The sequence below is a fragment of the Bos mutus genome, chromosome 3 (assembly GCF_027580195.1).
Source record: "Bos mutus isolate GX-2022 chromosome 3, NWIPB_WYAK_1.1, whole genome shotgun sequence".
In the NCBI taxonomy this organism is placed as follows: Eukaryota; Metazoa; Chordata; class Mammalia; order Artiodactyla; family Bovidae; genus Bos; species Bos mutus.
Genome location: NC_091619.1, coordinates 75,362,154 through 75,375,233, shown reverse-complemented (window position 1 = coordinate 75,375,233; position 13,080 = coordinate 75,362,154). Strand labels below are relative to the sequence as shown.

Below are 13,080 nucleotides of genomic sequence, written 5' to 3'. Positions count from 1 at the left end.
TAATATTTTCTAAGGCTGACATCCCCAAAGTGACTTCCTTCCCTAAATTTAGCTGATCGAAGCATTTTGCTAGCACCTGTCACTTGCTCATCTGAGATGCTCTCCTCACCACGGGGTGGGAGTCTAAACACAGAGCGACCTGCCTGCTGTGGGATCCACCATCGCAGTGGCCCAAGTTGCTCATGATGCAGAAGGGCACCTGGAAGAGAGGCCCATTCACAATGCTGGGGCTGGACAAGGTAGACCACCAGCTGAGTCCAAAGGACGCTTAAACATAAGAGAAAAACTGCAAAAAAAAAAAAAAAAAAAAAAAGTGGGGAGGGGTGTTTGGGAGGGAAGTAGGGCACATTCTGCAAGGCTTGTATGTGGAGAGTTCATAAACTGTGGATGGGCCCCGATCAAGATGCCCCCATGAAGCCCAACAGATCAGCTCTCAGATCAGCAGAAAGGATATGAGGGTCATGAGCATGAGGAATGATGCTTGAGCAGAGTTTCCCAATACTCGCTTTCTGCTGGGGTTAAGTGCACCTTGGTGTGACAGCACGGGAAAAAGACCCAGAGACGAGCTCAGCAGCTTCCCGGTGGTCTTAGAGAATGGAGTGCGGGTGCAAGCCTGGCTGTCCCTCGAATCCCTGAACCCAGGCACATTTTCTCAGATGAGCCTCACACACACAGTTTCAATCCCATTAAAGAGAATGTTATGGGGACTCAGGCTCAGCTTCATGGGAGCAGCATCTTTCCAACAACTCCAAGCATCTGAAAGTCAGAATGGGATGCTTGTGAGGGAGGGAAGTGGGAAGTTCCCATGCCTGGACAGCTTTCAAGCACAGGTTGAAGGACAGCTTTTAGGGCTGTTGCAGAAGAGTTCCCTGAACTGGGCCAACAGTTAATATAATAAGATGCTCAAGTGGAAGTTTCCACTGAGGCAACACAATTCAACAGATGGGAAATTCCAAAGCCAGGAGCCAGACCGTTACATGGAAATTTCTAAGAAGTTGACCTAGCTGGCTCAAAGGTCCACAAGGAGGATATAAACAGATTCACGACAGTGGAAAGTGATGGGAGGATTTTGTGGGGCCAATTCCTTGCTAATGCTCTGATTCCCACCCTCCCTGAGGTGGGTGGGGTGGTAGGCGTACACTTTTCATCTGAAATCTGGAGACAAGAGCTTCAAAGGCAACACGTGGAGGGCTTGATACGTGTTTCCTTGCGTTTGGGAACTGGTACATGACACCCACCCTAGGAACCACAGTGTGGGATGGGGCTGAAGAGACGTGACAGAGGAGAAGAAAGTGACTGCTTGCCCCCTCCCCTGATGGTAGGTTAAAGGGTACCAGGAATGTCAGCTTTGCTCTCCTTGAAACAGATTCCGCCCACCAGGGCTTCACACTGAGGGTGAGTGAAGCCCAAAGAGAGAGTCCGAATGGGAAGCAGAAGGTGCTGAGGACGGCAAGCAGACAGCAGGAGAGGCACTGCCTGAGTCCTGGGAGATCCAGATGGAGGGCGCTGGCAGGGGAGTCCTGCAGGGAGCCCCAGGGGCTGCCTCAGAAGCAGCCAGAAGAGTGAGAGAGCCCATCCACCCACCATCCAGGCTCAGAGAACCCAGCACCAGGCCTGACAACAGTGGTCAGGTAAGAACTTTCCCCTCTCTCTGCCTCACCCGGGCAGGCCTGAGTGACGGGCAAGATTGAGGAAGTCTTCTCTTGGAGTGAAAAGTGACCATGCATAGACTAAAGTGAGCATTTCCAATTTCCATAAAGGATGGGTACTTACATGTGTGTACATGAGTGCTTGTGTGTCAGTTAAAGAAACCATAGGACTTTCAATGGAAGGACTGATGCTGAAGCTCCAATACTTTGGCCACCTGATGCAAAGAACTGACTCACTGGAAAAGACCCTGATGTTGGGAAAGATTGACGGCAGGAGGAGTATGGGGCGACAGAGGATGAGATGGTTGGATGGCATCACTGACTCAACAGATGTGAGTCTGAGAAAGCTCTGGGAGTTGGTGATGGACAGGGAAGCCTGGTGTGCTGCAGTCCATGGGGTTGCAAAGAGTCGGACATGAATTAAGGACTGAACGTAGGACTCTTTGTTACCTAAGAGTAACCAGAAACATCACAGGCCTGATGAAGTTCTCATCAGGAAACAGAAACACATCCTAGTGAATAAACTTTAAAGGCACAGTGAGAGACAAGAATAAAGCCATGTCTTAATTACGTTTCACAAGCTGTGTTGTGCTGTGTCTTGGTCACAGCTAACCTCTGCATCGCTACCTGTGTGCCAGGCACTGGGATGAGGATTTTATAGATGTGACCTCATCCAGGCCCCCAATAGCGCCATGGGGCAGGCATTATCACCCCCTCTGACAGAAAAGGAAACTGTGGCTCAGAGAGGTGAGGCAACTTTCCCAGAGTCACACAGGTAGGTGAGCAGAGTAGTAGCTTGGACTCAACCTCAGGTCTCACATGGAACTCTGGACTATGTGCTCCCAGACGAATGGTTCTCAGCAGCCAGTGGTTACTGAAACATGACAGGGTCAAGGGACCTTCTCATCCTTTACTCTCAGGAGTCCCTGAGCTAGAAAAATAGAAAGCTGAGTTTGAAAACCACTGAACTGCATGATTTCAGCAATCTCCTCCAATTCTGGGATTCTATTATCTGTGGGTACGGCATGGAGAGAGGTGGACTCCCACAAGAAGACATGGAGAAGAGGGAAAAATCCAGAGACAGCCAGAAGGAGCTGGTTCCAGCAGGTGGTACCATAACACACCCGAGGTTCACAGAATTACAGTCACATGCATAAATGCATAGTTCAGAAAATGCACATAAAGCCCTTAGCATGGGGTGAGCACCAGAGTAAGTATTAGGTAAGTGGCAACTACGACTGTGATAAGTTTACATACATTCCTAAAAACCTCAACGTGCAATTTGATGCAACATACTCAGCCACTGACATCACTGTGTCTGCTCCATAAGGAGCTGTGTTTATCATGGATGCTAAACTCTACTAGTTTAGCCAAGAAAAGAAATGAACACATAGGATTAAGCTAGCCAAATCTAAAACAATTCAAGTAAGTCTGAAGTACTGGCTCTTAAGCAGTAGGGAGCTGGGGAGTCCCATAAAAAAAATGAAGGAAGCATGATCCTTTTCTTCAGTTTAAAAAAAAAATACCACACACCACTTTGCAAATAATTACAGAAGCCCATTCACTGATTCATTCAATAGATTACAGATCCACTGAAGCCCATTGTCTTTAGGTTAATAATCTAGATCTGGGGGATGCAACATGAGGTCTGCAGGCCAAAAGCTGCCTACCTGACCCCACAGTGGGGTCATCCACCCTCCTCCTCTCCGTATGCTCATTGTTGCTAGTCTCCATCATGATACCAAACTTGGAATAGGTAGTCAATGTAACTGAAGCCGAATCTAATTTTTAAGCTTTCAAGTTTAATGGATCCCACATTAAGAATTTCTAAATCAGTACACACTGGTACCTAAAAAATTTATTTGCTTGGCATGCTCTTTCGTTCTTCTGGAAACAAACAAACAAAAAAATCCTCATTCCTCGTTTTTTCCTAAGGACCCTACTTCATGTGATTCTGGTGGGATTCATCCTTTCTTTGGGAACACATGAACAAGCCCTGGCCAAACAGATGCTGCTTACTGTCTACTGCCTACTCCTGGGATTGAGGCAAGGAATCCAAACAGGGCCAAACCTCTTTGGTAATAGTAATAGAACAAAGGCAAAAGAAGCACTCTATTTGCTGAGATCCACAGCTGTGACGATGATGGAAATATAATGCTGGTGTCTACCTCTGCAATGTATGGAGGGGCTCTTGCCTGAGAATGAAGCTCACTGAGTTAAGCAGAGCCAAGAGATGAAGAGAGTGAAGGATAACAGCCCGATAATTGTTTCTGAACCCATGCATACACCCATGCCCAAAGTCCACGCTAGCATGGACATTTTAGTCATCAAGTAGATGACACCAGTTTACATTGGATTTCTGTTCCTTGCAACCAGAATAACTCTAAGAAAACTGATCTAAAGAAAAACAAAGCCCAAAAGCAAATTCCCCTCTGTGGGCAGTCTTCATGAAATTTTGACCTCCTTTCTGACAAATTTTTTTTCATCTTATACACATTACTCTCACATCATCCTCTGTTCCTGCTGGTTCATCTTACCAGTGCTGCCAACCAATCAGACCCATTACTCTTGGAAAAGTTTACTAAAGTTGGGAAGAGGAAAATTAGAAGTGGACAATATATAGCTCAGTTTATAGTTTGCTGCCATCCAACACATCCTTGGAGTCCACTAATCATATTCCAATAAGCTTCTCAAACTGCCCTGGTTCCCCCCAAAGGTACAGAACACCCTGGTATCTAAGATGACATAGAGCCACGGGGCTCAAAATGGAAGGAGAGAGACACATGGAGCAAGGACGGTGGGCTGCACAGGTCACAGTGGACAGGGTCCATACAAATTCGGTGTATCAAAAAGCCACTCCGCAGACTGAGTCAGGGCATGGCATGATTTGGAGTTGGGAGAAATAACATTCACTGAGTACTTCCCAGGAAGTTGTTTATTATTCTTTCAGAACTGGGACGGTAAGGAGATTGCAACGCATGTGCCAAGTCTGGTCCGCAGCCAACTGTCCAGGCTCAGCATCAAGAAGCGTGACAGTCTCAGACGTGCATCACAGGGGAAGGAGTGGGGATGAATGTATGCACTTGTTTTCCAGTGGAAAATACTACCTTTTATACTTGGATGAAGCAAGGCCAGCAGAGAAATGCACACCCAGACTGAAAGCAAACTTCTTGGGCTGTACCTGGGTGTCAACCCTGCAGGTCTACACCGAGGGTGGTCCTCATTAGTCATTCCTATAGGGATGCCGTTTGCTACCTTCGGTGGCATCCACTTCATAAACACTGGGGGAAAATTCCTCCAAGTTTCAAAAGAATCACAATTAACCTTGCTTCTTCTGAATAACTAGCATGCTTTTATCCTCAAGCCACCAAGAACTCTTAACTGAGTATGCTTTCCTAGTACTAACTTATCAGAAGCTCAGAGGCAAGACCCTGGGGCCTGCTAGTGCGTGTACAGGCTTCTCACTTAAGAACTGGGTCCCTAACCTTACCTCTGACTTCACCTTACTTTTCCTTCCCCACAACTTTCCTCCCTTCCGTCTCTGTCTGGATCTTATTACATGTGTATTTAGACGTCACCTCAAAAATCTTTGAAAGAAGACAGGCGCATATACAAGATCAACAGTAATCAAACTAATGTGTAACAAGTCGGATGGTGAATGGAGGACAATTTTACAAATGCTGCCTGTTTTGACAGCCGGAATGGGGAAGTTCCAAGGGAGCAAGGTGAAAAGGTGGTGGCCTTGGACCCGGAATAGCCCTGGGCCAAACTGTTAGGTCAGCAAATGTCTCAGACAACCCCCGACTCTCCCGCCCTCCTGCAAACCTCTCCCCATCCCCACTTCATCCTTCCTTGGGCATCTGGGTACCCTCTTACCCATTCCTACACATCCCACACCTTTTCTTTCATTAATACTGCTGGTTGCTCTCCCTTCCCCAACTTCTCCCACCAATCAAAGCAGCTGACACTTCTATAGCACCTTGTACTTGACAATGATAAGCTGTCAATGGCTGACAGCAGCTTTAACACCTATTTCTCTCAGGAATGAGGAGGAAGAAATCAAAGGACTAAATCACTAATAGTGGAACAGGTTGCAATTATGATACAGATGCAGCCGAGTGAGATGATCTTGTAAATTTCAAATAATTCTATGTAAAGCAGTTAGCAAAGTGCCTAGCACACAGTTTGCATTCAATAAACAGTAGACACTAATTGTGACTATTGATACTGTAATTATTAACCTTTCTACCACTGGATATTCCTTGTCTATTCTTCAATCACTACCATGATTACCCCCAGGAGGGAACTGCCCCTTTCAAAAACACTGGTGAGTCACAGTTTCATAGTTGGTTAATGTATTTAAATTACATTTTATGATTGATAAAGCACTTGCACATACATCATTCTTTTTTATCTTCTGGACAATCCTCAAGTGAAATATCATTTCAACTGGTTGCTGTTGGAGAAATGGCAGACAGGCTAGTTTGGCGAGAAAAAAAAGGAATAGTGGGAGAGAACAGGGCCAGATAATGGAAGCAGGGAAACTAGAGAAGTCTAGACTGGTGTGGTGGATGACATGGAGGCAGTGACAGCTTCTGAGCAAAAGAGTAACATCCTGAAAGTTGGACTGGAGGATGACTAGTGTGGCGGTTCTATATCGTGATGCAAGGATGGGAGTGGAAACCTGGTATCACAAGACCACCCAGGATCCTGGCGAACTGACCCAGATGCCAGATGGCAAATCACAAAGCCAGGGTGAGGGGATGGGCTATGAGATGGGAGCATGTCCTGAGCTCTCTCACCCTCCAGGTGATTTTCATTCCATCACAGATGTTTCCATAAATACTGTAGGGTGGACTATAAAAATGGCCACAAATCTTCCCCTCTCTGTCTTCCCTGCACTGTAATTCTGCAACTCTTCTCACCAAGAGGTAGAATCTAGTCCTATACCTTTTGAATCTAGGATCTCCCCAGAGCTTGTTTTAGCCAACAGAATGTGGTAGAGGCAATGTGATGGCAGTTCTGAGCCTCGCCCTCGACACTTCTGTAGTCTCTCTTGGTACTCTGCCCAAAGGCCAGGGGTACAAGCTCAGGGTAGCCTGCAGAGCACTGAGACACATGTCCTAGTCATTGTCATCCCTCCAGCCGATAGCCAGGTGACCCCCAGCCTGGCTGACCTGGACCTGCAGTTAACCAAAGACACATGAATGGTCCCAGTTGAAATCAAAAGAATCACACACCTAGGCCCACCTCAAATTGTCAACAGAATTATGGTACACACACAAAAAAAGATTGCTATTTTGAGTCAGTAAATTTTAGCTTATATTTCTGGCAGTAAATTTGGGGGGAGGTTTGTTATGCAGCAATAGCTAACTGAAATACACCACAAATAACAGTAACACCACATATCAGGGAGAGGTGCCACATGAAGCCTTAGAAGCTTTTTTCACTTAAGTACATTACTTTCCTAGGTCTAAAGGAAGTTTTCTACCACTAGAAAACTGTTATCTCGTGACAATCACGAGGTTTAAGGAGAGATGCGAGGAAAATATACAGCAATAAGAAAGCTAATAAGTTACAGCTATAAGCCAGTTTTCATTATAACACACTGCAAGGGACTGTCTGAATTCCTTGGCTGAAGTAAGACTTTGTTGTTTTGGATACTGTTCGAAACACGCAGACCATCAACAGGGGCCTGGAAATAGTTTCATTACAAAAAAAGTTTTTATTTTAATAGTATTTGGCATGTAATCATAGATCTTTTCCCTGACCACGTTCTTAGCAAAAGAACATGGATTGATCTGTTTTTTTTTTTTTTTTTTTTAGGGCCGGAAACATTGTGAATCATTTCAGGGGGGGGAAGAAAACATGAATAAATAGACATCTAATCATAGTACCAGTAAGGATGCATTTAACTTAGAAGTGTGAATATCATTTCAAAAATAATGTCAAATGGTCACTTTGTTTTAAAAATGAAAGAGCACTTACCAGCAAGACTCTACGTGGCCCACCGTCACCAGGTTTTAGGTGATGGAATGAATCTGAAATAGAATGAAATGAGCATCCCGTAAGAAAATCACATTTGGAAAGGGTGTGCCTTCGATCCCAGTGACTGCCATCCTGGTGAGTATTTATTCTTTTAAAGATTAACAAAGCTTTTTCTGGCTCCTGATGGAATAGGGAGAGTTTTTCGCCTACATATTTCAACTTCCTCAACAGAGCGCATTCCCTCATCTCCTTCAGGGAGTTTGGAAAGTCTGAAGCCAGTATAACTATAAATGGTAGTGTTTTCATCCAAACCCCTCCAACTCGGCAGAAGCCTGCCTGGTTGTTGCTCTTGCCTTGGCCCTTCCACTCCCTTCTCCAAGGACCATGCCCTGACTTCCTTTATGGAACCAATGAAAAAACAGATGGTCCAGCATAACCTGAAGGCCAATGGGAGGGTACACAATGCTTTCCAACAGAGGTCACCTGTTCTCAGATAATCACAGCCTTTTCTTTTACTGATAATGGTGAGTCTAAAGCCCTGCTGTTCAATAGTACTATAACACAAGTCATACTGATAACTCTAAATTTTCTAGTGTGTGTGCTATGTCGCTTGAGTCATTGTGACTCCATGGACTGTAACCCACCAGGCTCTTCTGTTCATGGAATTCTCCAGGCAAGAATCCTGGAGTGGGTTGCCATTTCCTCCTCCAGGGGATCTTCCCAACCTGGGATCAAACCCGCATCTCTTATATCTCCTGCATTGGCAGCAGGTTCTTTACCACTAGCGTCACCTAGGAAGCCCAAGTTCTTTCTAGTAGCCACATTAAAAAAGCAAAAATAAGGACAATTTTAATATTTATTTAACTGAATTTATTCAGAATATTATCATTTCAACATATAGAAAATGTTGAATAATATAAATAATATAAAAAACAATTGAGATGATTTGCATTTTGTGTGTGTGTCATCCTAAATCTTCAAGACCCAGTGCATTTCAACTCAGGCTGGCAGCAGTCCAAGCAGTCAACAGTCACAGCAGCTAGTGGCTTCCATAGCAGACAGCACAGGTCCAGGCAATCTATGCTTGGCCTTCAGGTAGGTACTGGCAAGGCTCCAAAGTGACTGAAATGCATGGAGAGATTTTGTTCATCTATTTTCCTGCTCTTAGAATCCATCATTAATTACCCCATTCCAGAATGTCATTTAGCATAATTAATAACATAATAATAGCAGATACTGGGTTGCCCAAAACATTCATTAGGGTTTTCCATGCAATGCTATGGAAAAAGCTGAACAAGTTTATTGGCTAACCCAACACAGCACTCATTGTGTGTCCTTGGCAAGCTCCCTTGTTAGTTTAATGAACCCTCACAATAACTTCATGTTGTTCAGTTGCGAAGCCATATCTGACTCTTTGTGACCCCGTGGACTACAGCATGCCAGGCTTCCCTGTCCTTCACTATCTCCTGGAATTGGCTCAAACTCATCCATTGAGTCAGTGATGCTATCCAATCATCTCATCCTCTGTCTCCCCCTTCTTCTCTTGCCTTCAATCTTTCCCAGCATCATGGTCTTTTGTAATGAGGAAACTGAGGCAAGGAGAGGTTAATAAGATACTAAAAGAGCTGGGATTCTAATCTACTTAGCTGGCCTCCAGGGCCCATGCCTGTAGCCACTATACTCTCAAGTTAAATTTGAACGGCTCAAAATAAGATATTAATAATTACTTTCAGTTTTAATTATAACCATCAAGTGATCCAAGGCTGTTCCCATGACACATGGTCAGATAATAGCAGTGATGGCAGACGGAGGAGCTATGGGATGTGCTAGCAAATTAAATTTAAAATAATTTGGGGTGGGAATACAAAAACCACAGGCAAGCCTGGGGTCAAAAAGATTGCCTTGCATCCAGGGATCTGTTTGGATGATCAAGATGAGGGTGCAGGGGGAGGGCAATGTGGGGTATCTGGAAAATTGTATCTTTGTGATTTTTCTGAGGGAAGAGTCAGTCTATCACTTTCATGAGATCCTCAAATGAGTCTGTAAGACAGACATCTCTGTGTCTGTCCTAACGGGGTAGGGGGTAGAAAGAAACTAGGTGAACACATTATTTCACTTGATTAATCTGTGCCCTTCTCCAGGGGACCTCATTTTGTGAGGTCCCCTGGAGAAGAGAATGGCAAACCACTTCAGTATTCTTGCCTTGAGAACCCCATGAACAGTATGAAAAGGCAAAAGATAGGACACTGAAAGATGAACTCCCCAGATTGGTAGGTGCCCAATATGCTACCGGAGATCAGTGGAGAAATAACTCCAGAAAGAATGAAGGGATGGAGCCAAAGCAAAAACAACACCCAGTTGTGCATGTGACTGGTGATGGAAGCAAGGTCTGATGCTGTAAAGAGCAATATTGCATAGGAACCTGGAATGTTATGTCCATGAATTAAGGCAAATTGGAAGTAGTCAAACAGGAGATGGCAAGAGTGAATGTCGACACTTTAGGAATCAGCGAACTAAAATGGACTGGAACGGGTGAATTTAACTCAGATGACCATTATATCTACTACTGTGGGCAAGAATCCCTTAGAAGAAATGGAATAGCCATCATAGTCAACAAAAGAGTTTGGTACTTGGATGCAGTCTCAAAAATGACAGAATGATCTCTGTTCATTTCCAAGGCAAACCATTCAATATCAGTAATCCAAGTCTATGTCCCAACCAGTAATGCTGAAGAAGCTGAAGTTTAACTGTTCTATGAAGACCTACAAGACCTTATATAAGTAACACCCAAAAAAGATGTCCTTTTTACGATAGGGAACTGGAATGCAAAAGTAGGAAGTCAAGAAACACCTAGAGTAACAGGCAAATTTGGCCTTGGAGTACAGAATGAAGAAGGGCAAAGGTTAATAGAGTTTTGCCAAGAGAATGCACTGGTCATAACAAACACCCTCTTCCAGCAACACAAGAGAATACTCTACACATGGACATCACCAGATGGTCAACACTGAAATCAGACTGATTATATTCTTTTCAGCCAAAGATGGAGAAGCTCTATACAGTCAGCAGAAACAAGACCAGGATCTGACTGCAGCTCAGATCATGAACTCCTTATTGCCAAATTCAGACTTAAATTGAAGAAAGTAGGGAAAACACTAGACCATTCAGGTATGACCTAAATCAAATCCCTTATGATTATACAGTGGAAGTGAGAAATAGATTTAAGGGACTAGATCTGATAGATAGAGTGCCTGATGAACTATGGACAGAGGTTCGTGACACCGTACAGGAGACAGGGATCAAGACCATCCCCAAGAAAAACAAATGCAAAAAAGCAAAATGGTTGTCTGAGGAGGCCTTACAAATAGCTGTGAAAAGAAGAGAAGTGAAAGGCAAAGGAGAAAAGGAAAGATATACTCATTTGAATGCAGAGTTCCAAAGAATAGCAAGGAGAGATAAGAAAGCCTTCCTCAGTGATGAGTGCAAAGAAATAGAGGAAAACAATAGAATGGGAAAGACTAGAGATCTCTTGAAGAAAATTAGAGATACCAAGGGAACATTTCATGCAAAGATGGGCACAATGAAGGACAGAAATGGTATGGACCTAAGAGAAGCAGAAGATATTAAGAAGAAGAGGCAAGAGTACACAGAAGAGATCTTCAGAAAAGATCTGAAAAGATCTGAACAGAAAGTACAGAAAAGATCTTCATGACCCAGGTAATCACGATGGTGTGATCACTCATCTAGAGCCAGACATCCTGGAATGTGAAGTCAAGTGGGTCTTAGGAAGCATCACTACAAATAAGGAAAGTGGAGGTGATGGAATTCCAGTTGAGCTTTTTAAAATCCTAAAAGATGATGCTGTGAAGGTGCTGCACTCAATATGCCAGCAAATTTGGAAAACTCAGCAGTGGCCACAGGACTGGGAAAGGTCAGTTTTCATTCCAATCCCAAAGAAAGGCAATGCCAAAGAATGTTCAAACTGCCACACAATTGCACTCTCCTCACACACTAGTAAAAGTAATGCTCAAAATTCTCCAAGCCAGGTTTCAACAGTACGTGAACTGTAAATTCCAGATGTTCAAGCTGGTTTTGGAAAAGGCAGAGGAACTAAAAATCAAATTGCCAACATCCGCTGGATCATCGAAAAAGCAAGAGAGTTCCAGAAAAACATCTATTTCTGCTTTATTGACTATGCCAAAGCCTTTGACTATGTGGATTACAATAAACTGTGGAAGATTCTAAAAGAGATGGGAATACCAGACCACCTGACCTGCCTCTTGAGGAACCTGTATACAGGTCAGGAAGCAACAGTTAGAACTGGACATGGAACAACAGACTGGTTCCAAATAGGAAAAGGAGTCCTTCAGGGCTGTATATTGTCACTCTGCTTATTTAACTTATATGCAGAGTACATCATGAGAAACGCTGGGCTGGAAGAAGCACAAGCTGTAATCAAGATTGTCGGGAGAAATATCAATAACCTCAGATATGCAGATGACACTACCCTTATGGCAGAAAGTGAAGAGGAACTCAAAAGCCTCTTGATGAAAGTGAAAGAGGAGAGTGAAAAAGTTGGCTTAAAGCTCAACATTCAGAAAATGAAGATCATGGCATCTGCTCCCATCACTTCATGGCAAATAGATGGGGAAAAAGTAGGAACAGTGAAAGACTTTATTTTTTTGGACTCCAAAATCACTGCAGATGGTGACTGCAACCATGAAATTAAAAGACACTTGCTCCTTGGAAGAAAAGCTATGACCAACCTAAACAGCATATTAAAAAGCAGAGACATTACTTTGCCAACAAAGGTCTGTCTAGTCAAGGGTATGGTTTTTCCAGTAGTCATGTATGGATGTGAGAGTTGGACTTTAAAGAAAGCTGAGCGCCGAAGAATTGATGCTTTTGAACTGTGGTGTTGGAGAAGACTCTTGAGAGTCCCTTGGACTGCGAGGAGATCCAACCAGTCCATCCTAAAGGAGATCAGTCCTGAGTATTCATTGGAAGGACTGATGTTGAAGCTGAAACTCCAATACTTTGGCCACCTGATGCAAAGAACTGACTCATTTGAAAAGACCCTGCTGCTGGGGAAGATTGAAGTTGGGAGGAGAAGGGGATGGCAGAGGATGAGATGGTTGGATGGCATCACTGACTCAATGGAGATAAGTTTGGGTAAACTCTGGGAGTTGGTGATGGACAGGGAGGCCTGGCGTGCTGCAGTCCATGGGGCTGCAAAGAGTCAGACACAACTGAGTGACTGAACTGAACTGACTTTCTGCCCCCTTCCCTCCCCCAACCCCACACACAAAAATATCATAAGTAGTGAGCAAAATCAGATCCACACACACAGAGTCTTCACCCCTGTACTACCAGGGAAGTCCCTCTGGTGGCCATCTTGTCCTTTACCCACACAAACCTATTTATAGGTCCCTAAATAGCACCCCCC

The 13,080-nt window shown here is 44.1% G+C and overlaps 1 protein-coding gene across 4 annotated transcripts in view; it reads right to left on the bottom strand.

Annotated features, from left to right (window-relative positions):
* Positions 1-13,080, bottom strand: part of GNG12 (G protein subunit gamma 12) — a 140,866-nt gene that overhangs the window by 76,581 nt on the left and 51,205 nt on the right. For all 4 annotated transcript variants that reach the window (XM_070367867.1, XM_070367868.1, XM_070367869.1 and 1 more), the window contains exon 2: positions 7,638-7,690. The gene's annotated coding sequence lies outside the window, so the exon portion shown is untranslated. The remainder of the gene's footprint in view (positions 1-7,637; positions 7,691-13,080) is intronic.